Genomic DNA, 22110 nt, shown 5'->3' on the forward strand with positions numbered 1-22110 from the left:
TTATAGGTTACGTTTTTTTTATGAAAAACAAATACCTGTTTAACCAATTTCACATTCACTTTTGTGAAGCGTTAAAGGCTTCTGAAGTTCACGTCTTTTTCTATATTTTTCCATGAGGCACTACATCGTTCATAAATTATGCCATTTCTTTTTAATTTAACTTTAAACTGAACACAAATCAACAAATTCTCAGAACTGAGCCTGCTACAAACCATACTCAGAATAACATGAGAACGAACTTATAAGTATGAGAATGTACTAGCTTTTATTCTTATCAAGCTTGAGTATATAATCTGTACAAGATGGACGCTTGAGTATATTCTACTATGCTTCCATGTTACGAGTATGTGATCAAAAATGAGTAGGTACTCAAATGTTTTTATTCTTACTAACAAGACTATTTACTAAAACAAGTCCAGTATATACTATATACTCATGTTTATTCTTACCACCGATTGTCTTAACGTCCTGTATGTATATCAACAAAACTAACCTAAATGTATCCAAGAACGAATAATTCATTTGTTTAAAGTCCTGCAATTATCAAAATTGGTCATATTTCAAGCCTCGCGTCCAGATATGACAATCTCGCTTTTGAATTAAGCTGACTGGAGCTGCAAATCAAACAGTCTCGTAGTTTCGCATCGTCTGCCAACTACTACAGATACGGGAAAAGAATTGAAATAAGACTTTCCGGATTCTTTACAAAAAAACGAACTTGTTGTCGGGGCTGTACACTCGTCATATATCACAGACACCCACCCCATATGTCCAGTACACAGTGGCTTACAGAAACCGGGACTAAACCTCTATCCACCCTATATATCTGGTCTATTTAAGGGTGGCTACGCGAATATTTTAAGACACCCTTCCTCTTTTATCTTCAAGCTCTCTCTCTTTGTCCCACTTATCCGTCTCCGCATGCACTTATGAATGTTTCATGAACCGAAGCCTATTTATATCAAATATATGCTCATGACTCATTGCACTCCGCGCTACTATATCGACACCCACGTCAACACCGCAGCACAACCTGCCTCAATTAATTTAGCTTCAAATATTTCCTTCTTCTTCTCCTTCATATTTTTCACTCGTCCTCTTCTATTTTTAACGTCAATCGTTTTTCCTCGAGTGTCAATTTTACCGAATAAAATGTTACGAAAATGTCAACACCTGATATTAGTTGCTTAGCAACGGATCATATTCTTACAAATTGATCAATTAAATAATAGTACATTATGCAACGAGCCTGTAATGGTAGTAATTAAGACGCGAGTATGTTTATGAAACGAGCGCAAGCGAGTTTCATAATTTTCATACGAGCATCTTAATCACCATTATAGGCAAGTTTCATACGACTTTTTATGCTCGACCATATTTCTAACTTGAAATTATTCATAAGTATTCATGTATTACAATCTTTGTATCATCTTAGTCACGGTTATTCTATTATTATTATTATTATTATTATTATTATTATTATTATTATTATTATTATTATTATTGATGTTACTATTATTTCTATCATCAACATTATTATTGATCTCTGTAAAATTTATGTAGACTACTGGACTGTACCCGAGCACGAGCATTATGCTCATTTCGGGTATCTATTCATATGTATTCAATTTCAAATGTAAATTGTAAATAAATTTGAAATTTGAATTGAAAAAATTTGATATTATTCTTATCTGACTGGGGAGTGGAAGTGATCTTGTGCAATATCTCGTAAATTGTGAGATGTGCGCAGACGCGAAAGTATTGATTTTTCCGAGGAACAAATGTCATTGACCTTGATATAATTTAGAGAATAACATGAACTAATTTTGATATAACCTGGAAATTGATTTAGAATTGAAAAACGAGATGACAAATTGAATTTATTTGAATACTATTTACAATTAACACTAATTATTATAGTAACAGAACATAACCTTCTGCGACAGTATTGGATTTCCAGCCTCCGTGACGTTTCCCTCGTCTTTCGATTGCATATCCAAGAATAATCGAAAACCTGAACTTTAATGAATAGGTGTACTTTAATGACATGCATTAAAGGACTGCTACCAGGTGTATAATTACTACATTTCGGCACGGTCGAGCATAAAAATAATTAAACGCTTTTACTTGTAGAAATTTCAGTGATTACTTGATGACAGTAAAGGCCGATTTCACCAAGCATATATATATATATATATATATATATATATATATATATATATAATTTGAACAGGTACTGAAAATTACGAGAAAACGGCTGAACGGATTTTAATGAGTGACCCCTAATTTTGAAGCTTGATATCCAAGGATTTTCAGGAAAATAATAACTTTTAGTGAAGCGTTAGTTTTTCTACATAATTTTCCTATTTTCCAAAATCCATCTTTCGTCAGTTTTGAGAACTAATTGCATTTCACAATAAAACAAAACACGCACTACAATAAACAATAGCTATTAGGTAGCCAACACGAAGGCCATGACCTGCAGGATTGCTGACATATTTAGATTTCAAATTCAATTTATTATTAAAAACTTCAAGACTTACTAAAAATAATTTACAGGTCTGATTCTGCGGTGTGAAATTTTAAGAGTATAGCTGTGTATTGTATATTAAAATCTACAAAACTTGAGGTGGTTTGATGAATTATTACCATTAAAAATTAAATATTATTATAGTTAATGCCATGATGTGACTATTTTTCATTAATTATACATATTAAAATATATAAAACTACAAAACTTACGTAAGATAGTATTGTTATTAAAAATGAAATATTTTTAAAGTTATTAATCAAGTGGGATTGGGTCTTTTTCATATACGTAATGGCGGTGTGGGGTAAATATTTATATGCGTCATTCTCTTCAGTATTGGCTCGAAAGAGCACAAAAAATTCCGGTTCCTAAGGAAAGACCAAAAGGTATTACTTACTGATAAAATAAGAGGCCTAGAAAATTTTGTAGTCTCCAGATCATTTCAGCAAGATCTCTTTGCAGGATAAAATGATTTTACCCTCTACATTTCAAGCTGTCCATACAGCAGCTATACCAAGATGCTATGTCTAATGTTCGAAAGCATAGCAAACCTGACTTTTTTAAACTTTCGCCTACAATCCACAATGACCTGAAATAGCTATTGCTTTACTCCCACATGAAAAACCCACTGATCGTCCTGACATTGTTACTTGCGTTTTCACATTGAAACTCAAAAACTGAAGGTGGGTAGGTTCAAGAAAAAATATTTGGCATAAAAAAAACATTCAGAAGGAGTATGTTTCATTATTATGGAAGCAAATGACTTCCAAAATGTTTGAAAATAAATCTGAAAAAAAATTTATTTCAACGTCTAATGGACTTAGTTTGCAGCATTTGCTGCACAAGCCACTAGTTTCACTTTAATTGTGACTTGAAATTTTTTAATATTTATCTTATCATATTCATACTATAGAGGATTCCACATTAAGAAAAAAGCATTGTTTTATGGGTCTTGCCCAATACATTGTACAAGCTATAAGGTAGGTAGGCATTTCTAGGGCAACCAGTCCCATATGCTCAATGCTTTTTTCTTAACGTGAAATTATCTATAACGGTATTCAACAAACCAATTGAAAGGAAACGCATTAATTACATAGTAAATACTTGTACCAGTACACGATATATTATTTTCAATAAAGAAATAAAGCAGAAAATAATCAATAATAACACAACACATGAATTGCATTACATTTATTTCACTCTCAATAATTGATTGTAATTATTACATTCACAATCTTTATAAATAAGAACCATTACATACATACATACATACATACATACATACATACATACATACATACACACATACATACATACATAGATACATACATACATACATACATACATACATACATACATACATACATACATACATACATACATACATACATACATACATACATACATACATACATACATACATACATACATACATACTGTTCTGCTCAAGAGTAGCTCTTTCACTGCAAACCCAGCATTCTCCAATCTTTCCCATTTTCTGTCTTCCTCTTAGTCTCCGCATATGATCCATACATTTTAATGGCGTCTTTTATCTGATATCTTCTTCTGCCATGAACTCTTCTCCCGTTCACCATTCCTTCCAGTGCATCCTTCAGTAGGCAGTTTCTTCTCAGCCAGTGACCCAACCAATTTCTTTTTCTCTTCCTGATCAGTTTCAGCATCATTCTTTCTTCACCCAGCTTCATTTCTTATTCTTTCTGTCCATTTCACACGCTCCATCCATCTTCATATCCACATTTCAAATGCTTCTAGTCGCTTCTCTTGACTTGGTCGTAAAGTTCATGTTTCTGGTTAAGTAGGAGCCAATTTCACTAAAAATCTAAATATCACAATAACACCAAACAGAGAACACAAACCTTTAATAGAATTACAGGGATCCTATGAAACTGTCATATATTATATTTCTCATTTCTGGTCTACCAAATTTCTCTACTTAACTTTTTAAACTACGTAAAGTTTTCTATTTTTCTTTTCTTCGTTCACTCTTTTTGGGTCCGTTTTTTCCTTCGATTTAGTTTTTTTTTTTTTACATATTCTTCTATAATATATCTTCTTTTTATTCTGACTCTTCTTTCTCCTCATTCATTTTCGCTTTCCTCCTAGCTTCTTCTCCATTTTCTTCGTATTATTCTCCATTATTGAATGAATTGCAAATATTTATCTTGTCACAAAACCAAACAAGAGTAAACAAAAGTCAATACACAAATAGTTAAAAAAAAGAACAAGTACAACGAAACAAAACGAAAACAATCTTTCTAGTAGAAACCAATAGAAAAAAAAAGACGTTTATCATCTCTTTCAGAGACGAGAAGTCAAAGTATAAATATAAAATTCCACTGACATGAGAAGTATGATGATTACGGTAGTATAGATAATGGCGCTGGTGATTATGATGACCATGGTGATGATCGCAATAACGACGAATATAAATTAAATCGTAAATAAAAAACAAAATACGCAACACAAAGAAGTGGAAGTCTTTTAAAGGAAAATAAGCACACTTCTTAGAAAATGCAACAAAATAGACATAGGCCCCTATTATCAAAATAAATTTTACAATTACAGCTACAAATATCATGCATAATATTGTATGATGGCGAAATAATATAACTTACGTTATCATGAAATCGAAGCTGGAGTCGGTAATAACAGAATTTTTATCCATGGCATCTGAAACAAAGAAATGAAAAACGTTTTTATTTTGCACACTGTTTAATGGGTGCTGTGCATAAAATTGTACCATTAATTTTCGCTTCGACTACAGAATACACTTGAAGCAGAAGCATATACATTGTTTCATATGCATAAACCTGATACTACTACTACTACTGTGAAGCATGTACTATGCGGTATATGGCGATGCAGCGTTGTCATATCGTACAGTGGCGCCATGGATGAATTTAATAGGATGCGAAATTGTGGTCGCACAATCTAACATCTTCCGGATGAAGTAACAAGACAACCCCGGTATCTTTTTTTTTTTTTTTTTTTTTTTTTTAGTTGTTCATTTAACGACGCTGTATCTACTACTGGATTATTCAGCATAGATGGAATTGGTTATAGCGAGATGATATTGGGCGAGATGAAACCACAGTCTATTAGGCCTATATACAGTCACGAAGCTCAATACGTAGTAAATATGCATCCATAGATAGTTGCTAACCACTAGGATCGCTAATATCGCCTCATTAAAAACAATGCGAAGTAATACAGGCACAGTCTATTGTTCCTAGCACCCTCACAACTCAAGCTTCGTGACTGTATATAGGCCTACTAGACTCTGATGAGACTAAGATTTTGCCATAGATTACTTCACTTTCGCTTTACGGTTAGGGAAAATCTCGGAAAAAAACCGAACCATGTAATAAGCCCAAGCGGGTATCGAACCCACGCCCGGGTGCAACTCCGGATCGGCAGGCAAGCTCCTCAGCCGACTAAACTACGTCAGTAAGCCCTTGTTTTATGATGACGATGATGATGATAGTGTCACTCTATGTATATTTTAAAATATTATGTATAGTCTCTAGAGTCCATTCATATTTTACGCCCACTCTAGGAATACTTCGAATTCTAAGCAAAAATGTCTCGAGAATTCATTACACTTGCTTTAATTCTACGTAGGAAAACGGAATATTGAATCAACTGCAGCACAACATATCCACGGACATAAAATACATCCACGACACAGGATAATCTCGTTTGTAACTTCCTCATGAAACATGTCCGTCCATAAGTCTACGCGTCTGTCTAGAGTAAACACAATGCCGGTGCATAACAAGAAAACAACAATACATTCTAATACAAACTGCCTCCCTTTCATAAGTCCACAAGTCATCATCTCGGATACACTCGGTTATAGGGTGATTCGGATTCAGGTTATCGCTCTTCAGGCTAATAATTCGTCTCCTAATGCGGCTCAAATCCAGCAGAAATGGGTCCGATTCTTAACTTGGATGTCTATGACAGATTATCTTACTCCATGTCGGCCACATGTCCAGGAAGATCCTCTGTTTGTGAAAATATAGTGTTACTTCATTATTCTTGATCGAATAACGGCAATGGTGGACTTGCATTTGTGATAGAAAAAGAGCCACAGTGTCTCAGAGATCGTTTTCGCGCCCTCCCGTTTCTCTCCGTAAGTTTAACGTCACGTTCTATTTCAATATTGATCGCCATCATTTCAGCAGTATTTACTCAAAACGATGCGGTATGATTGAGTATGTCACTGCTGTACAGATGGCGTGGTCGGAGAAGGGTAATTCATTTTCGGGATGTCAAAGTGACAACGAATAACAACAGTACCATAATATATAATAATAATAATAATAATAATAATAATAATAATAATAATAATAATAATAAATACCTATATTAATTTCTCCTAAATTTAAGCTCTAGAAAAATACGCGGCTCCTCAATTTATACATATCTATGTCTTCAGCAAATAAATATAATTAAAGAATAAACGGTTTACACAGAGTGTATTTTCAGTATCATTTAATTACCAATAAAGAACTGCACATTTTCACTATAAATTACTATATTTCTTGTACATTGTTCCTGATAAACAGACTCGTAGATATTGAATATGAACAAAATTCGTCCAACAGTTTAGTAGAAATCGCTATACACAGACACACTAGCACTAAATTTATTACATTCTATGTACGCTAGGGCCTACAGCATTTCCTTATAAATTTACTCTTAGATACCGAATAAAAAAAAAAACGTCAATAGTTTAGTAGAAATCGCTGTACACAGACAGACTACTTCTAAAATTATTATAATTCATATACATAATTCTCATCATGGTAAATTGACTGTAGATATTGAATATGAACAAAATCCGTCCAATAGTTTAGTAGAAATCGCTGTACACAGACAGACTAGTACCCCAAATCACATACAGATTGCTCATTCCTATGTTAAAATCGGTTGCACTTTGAAGAGAACAACCGCCAGGATTGCCACTCGTCCGCCGTAAACGAACACGAGATGGCAGTACAGTCGCCAATGCAATTCAAATGGCAGTTATGACCTGTCTCCTTATGTAACAACTAGATGGCAGCATAGTAAACCTGACAAAAGTTGTTACCGTCAAAGCCTATAACGCAGAGCAATCTGGGTATATATGATCTAGGCTACTACCTAATAAAATTATTATATTTCATGTACATCATTCCCTGATAAATTGACTCGTAGATACTGAATATGAACAAAACCCGTCAAATAGTTTAGTAGAAATCGCTGTACCCAGACAGACTAGTACTAAAATTATTATATTTCATGTACATCATTCCCTGATAAATTGACTCGTAGATACTGAATACGAACAAAATCCGTCCAATAGTTTAGTAGAAATCGCTGTACACAGACAGACTAGTATTAAAATTATTACATTTCATGTACATCATTCCCTGATAAATTGACTCGTAGATACTGAATATGAACAAAATCCGTCAAATAGTTTAGTAGAAATCGTTGTACCCAGATATACTAGCAGGGTAAAGTTGCCTAATTTCGTGATATTCCTAATTCCGTGATACGTTTTTTTTTTCACTGAATGTCACGGGATTGGGTGTCTTGCTAGGAAGTTTACCGATGTCTCAAAAGTAGGCGAAAGCTGCACTCTTTCGAGAAAGATGTCTGGCGCTAAGGTCGAACGGCAAATCTTTGACTGACATTCAATTTTAAAAAATTATCACCGGATTAGGGGTACCACGGATATAGACAACTTTACCCTACTAAAATTATTATATTTCATGTACATCATTCCCTGATAAATTGACTCGTAGATACTGAATATGAACAAAATCAGTCCAATAGTTTATTAGAAATCGCTGTACGCAGACAGACTAGTACTACAATTATTATATTTCATGTACATCATTCCCTGATAAATTGACTCGTAGATACTGAATATGAACAAAATACGTCCAATAGTTTAGTAGAAATCGCTGTACGCAGACAGACTAGTACTACAATTATTATATTTCATGTACATCATTCCCTGATAAATTGACTCGTAGATACCGAATATGAACAAAATCCGTCCAATAGTTTAGTAGAAATCGCTGTACACAGACAGACTAGTATTAAAATTATTACATTTCATGTACATCATTCCCTGATAAATTGACTCGTAGATACTGAATATGAACAAAATCCGTCAAATAGTTTAGTAGAAATCGCTGTACCCAGATATACTAGCAGGGTAAAGTTGCCTAATTTCGTGATATTCCTAATTCCGTGATACGTTTTTTTTTTCACTGAATGTCACGGGATTGGGTGTCTTGCTAGGAAGTTTACCGATGTCTCAAAAGTAGGCGAAAGCTGCACTCTTTCGAGAAAGATGTCTGGCGCTAAGGTCGAACGGCAAATCTTTGACTGACATTCAATTTTAAAAAATTATCACCGGATTAGGGGTACCACGGATATAGACAACTTTACCCTACTAAAATTATTATATTTCATGTACATCATTCCCTGATAAATTGACTCGTAGATACTGAATATGAACAAAATCAGTCCAATAGTTTATTAGAAATCGCTGTACGCAGACAGACTAGTACTACAATTATTATATTTCATGTACATCATTCCCTGATAAATTGACTCGTAGATACTGAATATGAACAAAATACGTCCAATAGTTTAGTAGAAATCGCTGTACGCAGACAGACTAGTACTACAATTATTATATTTCATGTACATCATTCCCTGATAAATTGACTCGTAGATACCGAATATGAACAAAATCCGTCCAATAGTTTAGTAGAAATCGCTGTACACAGACAGACTAGTACTACAATTATTATATTTCATGTACATCATTCCCTGATAAATTGACTCGTAGATACTGAATATGAACAAAATCCGTCCAACAATTTAGTAGAAATCGCTGTATACAGACAGACTAGTACTACAATTATTATATTTCATGTACATCATTCCCTGAAAAATTGACTCGTAGATACTGAATATGAACAAAATCCGTCCAATAGTTTAGTAGAAATCGCTGTACGCAGACAGACTAGTATTAAATTATTATATTTCATGTACATCATTCCGTGATAAACTGACACGTAGATATTGAATATGAACAAAATCCGTCCAACAAAATAGTAGAAATCGCTGTACACAGACAGACTAGTACTAAAATTATTATATTTCATGTAGCCTACATCATTCCCTGATAAATTGACTCGTAGATACTGAATATGAACAAAATCCGTCCAATCGTTAGTAGAAATCGCTGTACATAGAATAATATTACAACGAACCATTTTCTAACAGTCTAAAAAGCAGTCTTTCAAAGTGTAAAAAAAAAAAAAAAAAATTCTGCTCCATTTTCCTACACAAAAAAAAAAAAATCCCTCTTCGCATAAAAATTTCCTTTCACAGGTTGAAATAAAACTAATGCTAAACTAATGGCCATAACGGAATTTTGTCTCTTTTCAATTGTTATACTTTGATATACGTCGTGGAGACTCTTAATTTTCAAATGGCCCTCCCGTAGCGTGCGATATATTGAAACAAGACAAGACTTTCTTCATGGAGAGTTATTCTTGTAGAGTTTGTCGGACACGTGGTATCGTAGCAACAAGCATTCATCAAAACAGACATTGGAATAACGGAAAATAAATGACATAACGTGTAACTGCGAACAGTCGTGGGTTCGCATCCACATAAAAGTATCATCGGTAAGTATCTATTAAATGACGCTTTTAAACAACACAAGCAATTGGAAGATAATGGGATCATTCAGAAGTCAAAAGGCTTTAGAAATTACTAAAACATTTTTAAAAATAAGATTTGTACAAAAATTAACGCAACACATACTTCACAAGGAAAAGGATCTAACGACTTCGAAATTATGTCCAACTGTATCATTTAAAGTGCTACTGCGACGTTCATTTTGAAATGCAAAAATGTTAGAGTAGTAATTTCTGTTGAATTACTATGAGAAAGAAGGAAGATGAAATGAGTAACTTGAAGAACAATGAAGTTAATGAGTTAATGAGTGAGTGAGTAAATATAGCTATTAGTCACTAGCGAATGAATGAATGAATGAATGAGTGAGTGAATGAATTAATGACTTTATTAATTAATATAAAACAATAATAGACTGAATTAAAATCTAAATTAACGAATGAGTGAAATTTTACTGGAGAAATTGCTGAATAAATGATTGACTTGGCAACTAAATGAATAAGGAAATGAATAAATGGATGAATGAGCGAATTAATTAATTAATATAAAACGAGCATATTCTGCGGACCTCTCGAAAAATAACTAAGGAAGAGACTAGTGAAGTGCTTTGTGTGGAGTGTTGCAGTGTATGAACCAGAAACATGGACATTACGACGAAGTGAAGACAAGCGACTACAAGCACTTGAAATGTGGATATGGAGAATAATGAAGCGTTTGAAGTGAAGAGACAGAATAAGAAACGAAGCTGTGTTGGAAAGAGTGGGTGAAGAAAGAATGATGCTGAAACTGATCGGGAAGGAAAAAAGGAATTGGTTGGGTCACTGGCTGGGAAAAAACTGCCTACTGAAGGATGCACTGAAAGGAATGGTGAAGGGGAGAAGAGTTCGGGGCAGAAGAAGATATCAGATGATAGATGATATTAAGATATATGGATCAATGCAGAGACAAAGAGGAAGGCAAAACATAGGAAAGATTGGAGAATGCCGGGTTTGCAGTGATAGTCCTGGCCTTGGGCAAAACACTACTTATGAATGAATGAATGTGTAACACACTGGAAGGAAATCTGAAGGAATAAGTGAATAAAATTTTACTGAATAAATGACTAAATAAACTGAATGAATGAATGAATGAATGAATGAATGAATGAATGAATGAATGAATGAATAAGCGAATTAATTAATATATAAATGTATAATAGACTGGGAGCCACCGGTGCAACTCAGTTGGTTAAGGCGCTTGCCTTCCGATCAGGAGTTGCGCTCGGGTGCAGGTTCGATTCCCGCTTGGGCTGATTATCTGATTGGTTTTCCCCCCGAGGTTTTCCCCAACCGTAAGGCGAATGTCAGGTAATCAACGGCGAATCCTTGGCCTCATCTCGCCAAATATCATCTCGCTATCACCAATTCCATCGACGTAAAATAACCTCGTAGTTGTTACAGCGTCGTTCAATAACCAAGCAATTAAAGAATAGACTGGAAGAAAATTTTACTGAATGAATGGATGAATAAATGAATGAATTCATTAAGTTACAACTGAATAATAGACTGCTTGAGAAACTTGATGAATGAATGAATGAATGAATGAATGAATGAATGAAAGAATGAATGAATGAATGAATGAATGAATGAATGAATGAACTTTTACTCAAGGAATGACTGAATAAATGACTGAATCATTCAGTAAATAAATGGATGGATCAATAAATTAGTTAATAGGCCTATAAAATTGGATAATAAACTGGATAAGAAACTAAATGTAATCAGTGAATGAAATTTTACTGAAATAATAAATGAATAAATGACTAAATGAATAACTGAATGTATGTATGGATTAATTAATGAATTAATATACAAGTCCTTACTTACTTACTGGCTTTTAAGGAACCCGGAGGTTCATTGCCGCCCTCACATAAGCCCGCAAGATTAATCCATTCTCTATCATCATATCCCACCTCCCTCAAATCCATTTTAATATTATCTTCCCATCTACGTCTCGGCCTCCCTAAAGGTCTTTTTCCCTCCGACCTCCCAACTAACACTCTATATGCATTTCTGGATTCTCCCATACGTGCTACATGCCCTGCCCATCTCAAACGTCTGGATTTAATGTTCCTAATTATGTCAGGTGAAGAATACAATGCGTGCAGTTCTGTAATGTGTAACTTTCTCCATTCTCCTGTAACTTCACCCCTCTTAGCCCCAAATATTTTCCTAAGCACCTTATTCTCAAACACTCTTAATCTATGTTCCTCTCTCAAATTGAGAGTCCAAGTTTCACAACCATATAGAACAACCGGTAATATAACTGTTTTATAAATTATAACTTTCAGATTTTTTGACAGCAGACTGGATGATAAAAGCTTCTCAACCGAATAATAACAGGCATTTCCCATATTTATTCTGTGTTTAATTTCCTCCCGAGTATCATTTATATTTGTTACTGTTGCTACACAAGTGTAATTAATAATTAATTATTATAATAATTATAATTAATATTAATTATTAATATACAAGTAAATACATTAATGAATGAGTGAATGAATAAAATTACATTCTAAGGACTGAATAAATAACTGATAGAAAAACTGGTCGACCTGGTTGGCGAGTTGGTATAGCGCTGGCCTTCTATGTCCAAGGTTGCGGGTTCGATCCCGGGCGAGGTCGATGGCATTTAAGTGTGCTTAAATTCGACAGCTCATGTCAGTAGATTTACTGGCATGTAAAAGAACTTCTGCGGGACAAAATTCCGGCAGATCCGGCGACGCTGATATAACCCCTGCAGTTGCGAGCATCGTTAAATAAAACATAACATTTAACATTTTAGAAAAACTGAATAAATAACTGATAGAAAAACTGAATGAATGAATGAATGAATGAATGAATGAATGAATGAATGAATGAATGAATGAATGGACTGTCCTACTATGCAAAGCATTTTTCTTCATTCACAACAGGACCCGCCAGTGATCCAACCTCGGATGATTTTGTGAGAGAAAGGGAGGGGGGGGTAGTCTTACGATTCATAAACCACGACAAGGCCCACACCCACCATATTTTTTAAAATCATAGTATTATGTCACTGAAGGGTGTGATTCGAAACTACATACATATGAGTCAACCACGTTCCTCAGGAAGAACTAGACTCCTCCATCACACCCCTGTAAATATACGTCTCAAGCAAAAGGGGGTGGCACGGCGGAGAAGAAACTGGAGACAAAGAAACCGTTCGGAAATTCCGCTGAAATACAACGAGAACAATGCGGCAACTCTCTGGGGACTTTTCGTCCAGCCCTCTGCCAACCTCGGCCCTAGAATCTCCTGAGTGAGTCCCTTATTTTGACCTATTCAAGCGCCACGACCTAGTACATATCCACCTGAAATTACATGAATATAAGGTGGGGCTCCACTGACTTGTGGTCAGCGTGACGCCGAAGGTCCGTCTGAGACAACACAGAACATTATACTGACGATAGACGGGGATTCTTGTCTCAGGCAGTAAATAATAATTATAAATAAAGGCGAATAAGTGATAATAAACGTAAATAATATGGCAAACCGTAATAGCGATGGACATGTTTGAGCTCATATCTGCTTACTCTGATTTCGCACACCTAAATTCTCTACCTCAAAATGTTCTATAGAAAACGAAAAAAAAACTGTCCCTCACATTTCTCATACAAAAAAATAATCTGAGATATTTTATATAGGCCTAGGTATCTCGTATATCTACCAATTTTGGTAAAAAGTTTCACTGTTCTTTTTAAATGGTTTCTTGAAATAAAAAAAGACATTTGGACATATCCATTTTTGCAGAAAATTTCATATGTAGGCTACACACATTATTTAAGAAAAGTATATTATGAAATCATATTTCATTCATATTGTTAACTGCATCAATATACAAATATATACTTTAAAAGTGTTTTATTAAAATAAAAACTTAATGTTGGAAAGATTTCCTTAACATAAAACAACAATATTATGTTTTTTTTTTGTTATAAAAATAAAGTTTATTTATACATAACAATAAGAGAACATATATACACGAACATAATTATACTATAGCTAAGACTATTATGATCAAATGTTTATATTTTTCTCTTTCTAATTTGTCCATACGTGCTACATGCCCTGCCCATCTCAAACGTCTGGATTTAATGTTCCTCATTATGTCAAGTGAAGAATACAATGCGTGCAGTTCTGCGTTCTGTAACTTTCTCCATTATCCTGTAAATTTATCCCTCTTAGCCCTAAAATATTTCCTAAGCACCTTATTATCGAACATCCTTAAACTCTGTTCTTCTCTTTGTATTGTATTGTATTTATTAACATTCCATGGTATTCATACATTGCTTCATAGCTAAAATATGGAACAAGTCAAAAAACTTAATACTACTATAAAGTCTTAATTTATAGTCACAGTCTAGTTGAAATATATACAGAAGAGGTTACACTATAGTCTACTACATACTAGGTTCAAAAAGTTCCCGGAATTTGCTAGCATCATAGAAACAACGTACCTTAAACACTATTCTACAGCATTACCTTCAAAATAGTTGCCTTCCGCAACAACACACTTTTGCCAACGCGTGTAGAGTTCCTGGAAGCAGGCCTGGAAGCCATTTTGTGAAACCCGTCTTAGTGCTCTCGTCGCGTTTGCGATAACCTCTTCAGCATTGAATCTCCGTCCTTTCAGATGACTTTTCAGACGGGGAAACAGAAAGTAATCAGGTGGTGAGAGATCAGGAGAGTATGGTGAGTGATCCAAAGCAGTTATGTTGTGCCTGGCAAGAAAATTCTTTACAATAATTGCGCGATGAGCAGGTGCATTGTCATGCATAAGGAACCAGTTGTTTCCTACCCACTTTTCTGGACGTTTCCTTCTCACTGCGTCCCAGAGGCGACAGAGGGTTTCTACGTACAATTCTTTCGTTACAGTACGACCTTCTGGAATGAACTCATGGTGCATGAGACCCTGAGAGTCGAAGAAAACTTCCAAAATAACTTTGCTTTAAGTGTGCTTAAATGCGACAGGCTCATATCAGTAGATTTACTGGCATATGAAAGAACTCCTGCGTGACAAAATTCCGGCACATCCGGCGATGCTGATATAACCTCTGCAGTTGCGAGCGTCGTTAAATAAAACATAACATTTAAAATAACTTTGCCTTTGGAAGTGTCCCTAGGAAATTTTTGCTTCCGAGGAGATGTTTTCGATTTCCACTCAGATGACTGTCGTTTAGGGACTGGGTCGTACAAGTAGCACCAGTTTCATTTTGTTTAAGAAATCACCATCTTCATCAGCCATACTGATCATGTCCCCAGCAAAACACAGAACTTGATGTTTGTACTTTGCTCTGTGGACATAATTACAAAATGCGACGAACAAACAAAAGACTATGATAAACAAATGCCTACAACTCAAAACCAATAATTGCCATTATCAACAAACTTTAAGGAAATGACATCATGAATGTTACCAACAAAACAAATGTATAATATCCCTTGTTATATATTAATACGAAAAATGGTAGTAAAATTCCGGGAACTTTTTGAACCTAGTAGTAGTACAACACGAAGTTTTAGTATCAATTTCATGAAGTGTTATTGAATGTCATGAATTCACCTACAGAATAGAAGGCGTGAGAAATTAGGTACTTCTTTAATTTGGCCCTAAATAATTCTATGTTTTGAGTTTCATTTTTTATATTGATAGGAAGGCTATTAAAACTGTTTACTGTCATATAATGCACTCCTTTTTGATAGCACGATAGACTTGCCGATAGAGATGAAAGTCATTTTTGACGCGTATTTATGCTATGAACTGTTGAATTAGTTACAAAGTTTTCATGATTACATACGAGGTAGATTAATAATGAAAAATTACACTGACAAGCCATGGGCATTACTTGCACTTTTTTTTTAATAGCCCTACACGATTCCCTAGATTTGGCACCTACTATTATTCTAATTACTCTTTTTTTTAGTAGAAATATATTGTTACTATCTGTGGAATTTCCCCAGAATATTATTCCAAAACTCATTACCGAGTGGAGGTATGCAAAGTATATTGCTTTTAAGGTATTAATACTACTATCTCTTGCATAGATCTATTAGCAAAACATGCTCAAATCAATTGAGAGTCCAACTTTCACAACCATAGAGAAGAATCGGTAATATAACTATTTTATAAATTCTAATTTTCAGTTTCTTTAAAAGCAGGCTGGATGAAAGAAACTCCTCAAGCGAATAATAACAGGCATTTCCTATGTTTATTCTGCGTTTAATTTCTTCTCGAGTGTCATTTATATTTGTTACTGTTGCTCAAAGGTATTTGAATTTTTCCACCTTTTAAAAGGATAAATTTCAAATCTTCATATTTATTCGAATTATCATGTTCATCATGTTCACTTCATGGTTTAGGCTTAGTGCCTGTTCCGTCTTCACATTTTATTCAGTTCCACCTCTTCCTAGGACGTCCGACATCTCTTTTGCCTTTAGGTTGGTACTGTTGTATCAGTGCTGTAAATTATGCTGGAATTCTTTCGTTATCCATTCGAGACAGGTGTTCTTTCCACTTTTCTTTATTATCTTCAACTTTTTCGTTTATGTTGTATATATTTAATTCTTTACGGATATCCTCATTTCTTATCATATCCCTTCTTGTACATTCCTTTACTCTGCGAAGAAACCTCATCTCTGCAGACTGTAATTTACTATTATCTCGTTCTTTAATTATCCATGATTCGCTTCCATATGTCAACACGGGTACCGCCATAGTTTTATAGAACTTTAGTTTTGTTTCTTTTCTAGTTTTATTTTTTAGTGTTCTATTTATTGTTCCGCATATCCACTGGAATTTGCTTATTTTGTTGTCAATATCTCTATCTACATCATAAGTTATATTACAACCTAAATAATCAAAATGAGATACTTGTTCTATGGGCTTATTATCAACTACACTTATTATTATTATTATTATTATTATTATTATTATTATTATTATTATTATTACTAGTCGTACCCGTGCGCTCCGCTGCACCCGTTAGAAATAAATATAAAGTAATTACATAATTAAAATAGGACATTTGATCCAGGGAACATTCGTGTTTGATAGAAGGATAAATCGTTTAATATGTTACTTTATTTAAATTGCATCCAAATAATTAAAATGCGATCATTTTGGTCCAGAGACACTCATTTGGTGCAATGACAATTCCTTTAACATGTTCCTTAATTTTTATTACATGCAACCATAGTTTAATGAAGATTGATATTATTTAGATTTAATTTGTATATTTTATTTTACTTGTTATAGGTTTCCATTGAATTATGGTAATAACTTAATTTTAACCCTTGTTTTCTACGTACTGTATTCAGTAAATGGCGCTTGGCCCACTATGGTTCTGAACCCTTCAAATAAATTATATTATATTATATTATATTATATTATATTATATTATATTATATTATATTATATTATATTATATTATATTATATTATATTATATTATATTATATTATATTATATTATATTATATTATATTATATTATATTATATTATATTATATTATATTATATTATATTACATTACATTACATTACATTACATTACATTATATTATATTATATTATATTATATTATATTATATTATATTATATTATATTATATTGTATTATATTATATCAGAAGTTACTGTAATAACATTATAGCATTATGTCCATCTAGAGAAACTACACTCTCCAATGGCGAAATAATAATTAATTATACAAATCGGTTAATTTAGCTTCCGATATTACTTCATACAAACATTCTCTGTAGGCTATCTTTCATAGCTTTCGATTGTTGCTGTCCAAGGCCCCTTATAGACGAAGTCATTTGTTTTTTAATTCATTACACGACCTTAGATGGCAGTTATTTTAATTTTAAAACTCATTTATCTCATTAAATATCCGTTCTATCAAAATTTTTCAAGGAATAAAACTTATCGCAAATTATTTTTAAAGAAACGTTTGTTATGTAACGCTTTTCACAAAAATCAATAATAAGAGAGATATTTCGATTTATTTAATTCAGGCCCCTTATAACCCCCCTTTTAAATAATGTATTTTGAATGCCATATAGCCTAAAATCTAAGTTACAACGAACTTAATTTATATTCCAATTTTCATGGAAATCCGTTCAGCCATTATCGCGTGAAAAGATAACAAACAGATAGACAGACAGACATACAAACAAAAATGTCAAAAAAGTGATTTTCGGTTTCAGGGTGGTTAATTATATATGTTAGGACCAATTATTTTTGGAAAATCGAAAATTACCAGAAAAATTTCGGCTACAGATTTATTATTAGTATAGATTACTATTATTATTATTATTATTATTATTATTATTATTATTATTACCAGACATTAGGTCTTTCCTGGAAGCAAATCTAGCTAACGAAGATTATTTTACAGATGATGATGTAGCCTATTTTGTCACTGTAATAACAATATATAGAAAGTATTGCAATACATTGCCGATTCTTTTATGTCAGCTCCTATATCACTGTTCATCCCTTGAAGCTACAAGGCCCACCACACGAGACCGGCTTGTGTGTGTGTGTATGTGTGTGTGCATTCTATTCGGCATTTGTTTCCGTTGTTGGCTTTTGCCCTCCGCCCTGTCTATTGTATGGGTATTGTATAATAGCCCCGGTGTTGGCTGCCTCCCTCCCTAGATATAACTCCCCCACACCACGCCACCCCTCAGCTTTCTGTCTTTGTTCCTGTCCCGGTCGGCTGTGATTAATTTCACGGGAGTCCCGGAAACAGTTCATCAATCGTGGAGCGGGTGGCGGCGTGCGGCCGGCTTTTGTTTAGAGAGGATCATTAGTCTGTCAATATGGCATAAGATGGCAAGGCTGACTGACAAGGAGCTACTGTGCACCACATCATGGCTCACAAGCGGCACAAAAATCCGCCAGAGGAGCCTTTCAAGCAATGCTATGGCTTGTTATATAATATAATATAATATAATATAATATAATATAATATAATATAATATAATATAATATAATATAATACAACACAACACAACACATCACAACACAATACAATATATAATATAATATAACATAATATAACATAATATAATATAATATAATATAATATAATATAATATAATATAATCAGAGGCAGATATTTATAGAGATTAATTTCATTATCATTTGTGTTTTTTAATATTGATGTTATAAAACAGTTATATTACCGGTTGTTCTGTATGGTTGTGAAACTTGGACTCTCACTTTGAGAGAAGAACAGAGATTAAGGGTGTTTGAGAATAAGGCTCTTAGGAAAATATTTGGGGCTAAGAGGGATGAAGTTACAGGGGAATGGAGAAAGTTACACAACGCAGAGCTGCACGCATTGTATTCCTCACCTGACATAATTAGGAACATTAAATCCAAACGTTTGAGATGGGCAGGGCATGTAGCACGTATGAGCGAAACCAGAAATGCATATAGAGTGTTAGTTGGGAAGCCGGAGGGAAAAAGACCTTTGGGGAGGCCGAGACGTAGGTGGGAAGATAATATTAAAATGGATTTCAGGGAGGTGGGATATGATGGTAGAGAATGGATTAATCTTACGGGCTTATGTGAGGGCGGAAATGAACCTCCGGGTTCCTTAAAAGCCAGTAAGTAAGTAAGTAAGTAAGTAAGTAAGTAAGTAAGTAAGTAAGTAAGTAAGTAAGTAAGTAAGTAAGTAAGTAAGTAATATTGATGTCAGCAGAGATTGTTGGAGATTGATCTGTAGTCTTGGCGAAGATTAATGGAAATTTTGTAAAATATAATTATTTTGGAATTAGACTATTAACTCAGTATGAATATTACTTTCCAAATAATTAACATTAAAGTTTCATTAGATTCTGTGAAAGGTGCGGTATTGACAATAGACAATATTTCATGGATTGAGACTGTATTTAACACAATTCATTAAAAACGAAAAAAAAACTTGCAGCCCTCAAATTAACACTTTCAGATTATTAGTGAAATGTTTAATTCTCCGTCTTTTGAGATCACTAATGTAATCAGAACACCAGGAATACCATGTAATGTAGCCTACTTGGATATATAACAAATTCAAGTGAAAAAAAATTATTGATTGAAAAAAAAATGTCCAAAAAAAATTCAGAATATGAAATTCGCTATAAACCGACGCAATAGTAGTCTAATAATTCGTGAATGTGTTCATATTTCGCTATTAGAACTCTATTTCGCGATTTTTCGCGATTGTTTTATCCGCATATTATTAATCAGAATTGCTTAATTCGTAAAGGTTAATAAAAACCTATTGTATATCTATTACATCGTCATTTTCGCGATCTCCATAAATACCCGGCCGTGAATATAATATAATATAATATAATATAATATAATATAATATAATATAATATAATATAATATAATACAATATAATATAATATAATATGTTTATTTTTTTCTTGTTAACTCACATTTCTTGACAAAAAAAATTTAATGTGACCACCACCGTGTTCTTGAATAAGAAATAGTCGTAAAGGCAAAACCATTTCCGGGAAGGTGTAACACCAGATTCTTGAAATACAGTATGTGATGTTGGTGGATAAAGTATAGTCTATTTATATTTAAAGCATTTATTTATAACGAATTATTACGCTAAATGGCTGAATAAACTTGTATCTTTGTTTAGTAATATGGTTGTGATAGTAAATATAAGCCTAATGAAATATGCCCCTGAAATTATTTTCCTCTCTCTTAAAACATGAATTACAGTTTTGTTGGTTACAACCTTATTCAGGGGAGGTCTTCGTCTGAATTCTTAACCAGAATTGTTTATACAAGCGTGACACATTTACCATAAATTAGCAACGAAATGCATGCTGAAAAAAGAAATCCTCGAAAGCATATGATCCTCTCTCCTTTCTGATGTTTTTTACTCTTTCTATTACGCAAGCCTGTGGTCCAGGTAACACAGGGGTTTTCTCCGGGAGCTCCAGTTCCCCTGTGGCATCCTAACAAATCTCCATCATTCCATCTAATCGTGGGTATAGAGTAGACCAGCCTCCTATGGCGCACCCTGGACAACGACTCTGTCGGTAAATTGGTCTACATAACTGGCTTCATATGGGTGAATGACGTAAGTCAAGTGCTCGCCATTAATAAAATGTCACTTTCGTAAATTTTTCCATAAATCAATAAAACACCATTATCTAATTACTAACATTTGGCGTGCTCTGCTAAAAACTAATATTTACTGTACATTATTTCTGTAACTCAAGTGGAATTATAGTTATTAACACTAGTATATCTGTGCAGTATTTGTAAATAAATAATTAAACTTACTTTCTTTCCTTCTTTACGAATGCGAATGAAATATCTATTTGTTCTTGTATTGTTTTGTATGCTTTGTCTAACGGCAGCCTCTAATTTGAGGAAGCTCAATAAAGTGAAAATGAAATATGTTATACAGTAAAACCTCTCATTTACGGACATCGAAGGGACGTAACAATCTGTCTGCAACTGGGAGGTGTCCTTTATTGGGCGGGAGGCTCCCCAGTTAAACAGTAAATTTATAATATGCATTATGTATCCCTTAACGCTTTAAATGAAATGTATTACTGTAGTTTAATTCTAAATACAGTATATTGTACTACACTAAATTCTTTGCAACTTTGAACTACAGTAGCTAAGGAAAATAATAGTACTGTGCCATGCAATTTTATTCTAGGTCTACAGTTATGCAGTACTGTAATTTACAGTTTTCAACTTAACCTTTACGTTCAGGTGCCATGTCTCTCGAATCAGAAAAACTGGTTGAATTGAATA

At 33.7% G+C, this 22110-nt stretch overlaps 1 long non-coding RNA gene across 2 annotated transcripts in view; it reads right to left on the bottom strand.

Annotated features, from left to right (window-relative positions):
• LOC138704646 (uncharacterized) overlaps positions 1 to 22110 on the bottom strand; it is a 1589272-nt gene that overhangs the window by 520774 nt on the left and 1046388 nt on the right. For both annotated transcript variants that reach the window (XR_011333384.1, XR_011333385.1), the window contains one exon: positions 5167 to 5221. This is a non-coding gene — a long non-coding RNA (uncharacterized lncRNA). The remainder of the gene's footprint in view (positions 1 to 5166; positions 5222 to 22110) is intronic.

The sequence above is a fragment of the Periplaneta americana genome, chromosome 8, assembly GCF_040183065.1.
Source record: "Periplaneta americana isolate PAMFEO1 chromosome 8, P.americana_PAMFEO1_priV1, whole genome shotgun sequence".
In the NCBI taxonomy this organism is placed as follows: Eukaryota; Metazoa; Arthropoda; class Insecta; order Blattodea; family Blattidae; genus Periplaneta; species Periplaneta americana.